Source organism: Zootoca vivipara, chromosome 6 (assembly GCF_963506605.1).
Source record: "Zootoca vivipara chromosome 6, rZooViv1.1, whole genome shotgun sequence".
Taxonomy (NCBI): Eukaryota; Metazoa; Chordata; class Lepidosauria; order Squamata; family Lacertidae; genus Zootoca; species Zootoca vivipara.
This window is the reverse complement of record NC_083281.1, coordinates 77384228-77386218: the sequence shown is the minus strand read 5'-3', so window position 1 is coordinate 77386218 and position 1991 is coordinate 77384228.

Here is a 1991-nt window from a genome sequence, read left to right as displayed (position 1 = left end):
GGCTGTTACTCTATATTTGAAGTGTGGTGAGGTCCAAATCCAGCTTAAAGGTAAAGCGGGGACGCAGGTGGCGCTGTGGGTTAAATCACAGAGCCTAGAGCTTGCCGATCAGAAGGTTGGCGGTTCGAATCCCTGCGACGGGGTGAGCTCCCGTTGCTCGGTCCCTGCTCCTGCCAACCTAGCAGTTCAAAAGCACGTCAAAGTGCAAGTAGATAAATAGGTACCGCTACAGTGGGAAGGTAAACGGCGTTTCCGTGTGCTGCTCTGGTTCGCAGCAGAGCGGCTTTAGTCATGCTGGCCACATGACCTGGAAGCTGTATGCTGGCTCCCTCGGCCAATAATGCGAGATGAGTGCCGCAAACAGAGTCGGTCACAACTGGACCTAATGGTCAGGGGTCCCTTTACCTTTAAAGGTAAAGCAGGCATCCCCAAACTGCGGCCCTCCAGATGCTTTGGCCTACAACTCCCATGATCCCTAGCTAAGAGGACCAGTGGTCAGGGATGATGGGAATTGTAGTCCAAAGCATTTGGAGGGCTGAAATTTGGGGATGCCTGAGGTAAAGGGACCCTTGACCATTAGGTCCAGTCGTGACCGACTCTGGGGTTGTGGCGCTTATCTCGCGTTATTGGCGGAGGGAGCCGATGTACAGCTTCCAGTTCATGTGGCCAGCGAACCAGAGCAGCACATGGAAACGCCATTTACCTTTCTGCTGTAGCAGAAGGTATTTATCTACTTGCCTATTTATCTACCTATTTACTTGCCTATTTATCTACTTGCACTTTGACGTGCTTTCGAACTGCTAGGTTGGCAGGAGCTGAGACCGAGCAACGGGAGCTCACCCCGTCACGGGGATTCGAACCACCGACTTTCTGATCAGCAAGCCCTAGGCTCTGTGGTTTAACCCACAGCGCCAAGCGTGTCCCCCCAGCTTAAAGGTAGAGAACCCCAAAAAGGAATAGGAGGGAGCCACACAGGTGCTCTCTTTAGCTGGCACCTAGTCAGCACACCACGGATGCCTGGAGCCTGTTTCCCCCTATGTGGAACATAAGAATCTGCTTTACAAACCACTGGATCATTTACCGGGTAGCTTATTATTGTCTGCACTGACTGGCAGGAGCTCTCCAGGAGTTCAGGCAGGGGACATTCCCAACCCTACCTGGAATGCCAGGCGCATCTGCCCTGACCTCTGGTCCTTCCCTTAAACATAGAGATTTTGGTCTTCCTGTTTCTGGATAAATGGTTGATTTATATAGGAAGCTACTTTCTGCTAAGCAAGACCAACTGGTCTGTGTTTAGTTCAGTGTTGTCTACGTTGTTTGGCAGTGACTCTCCCGAGTTTTCTCTCCCAGCCTTACTTGGGAGATCAAACCCAGGATCTTTTGCACATGAACCACTTGCTTTGCTGTGACTGCCCCTTTGAAACGGGCAGAAATCTCATTCCTCCTCTCCAGGCTCCCACTGGGCCTTGTTCTTTCCACTGCTCTCTTCGCTGTCACTGCATTTATTGTCCTTTCTTCTGTTCGCTAGAAACATTCCTTTTCTCCTTAAGAAAGCACTTTTCTCCCCTTCATCTGCTTCTACAGTCCCTTTGTGTGTCTCTAATCTTGCAGACCTCCTCCCGTTTCGTATAACTGCTTATTTTCTGCCGCAGCACCTTAATTACGAAATGTCGCTCCTTCAAATATCTGCACCGCTCCACCTAAAAACTACTTTTGAGGAAACCTCCTAGAACAGGGCGGTCCAGCTATTCATACCAAGCGGACAGCAAGTATTTTGGCACAGAACCTAGGGGCTACATGCCGAATTAAATTGTCCGTATTGTAAATTGAAGGGTTTGCAATATATTTAAACTCATTTAATATACACCATGTATTTAATTAAATACATATTTAAATACAAAACTAATTAGAATTAATTATTAAACAAATTTAATACACATATTGCATGCAATTTTGTTAATAGTGCATGACATAAAAAATAAACTTTTAAG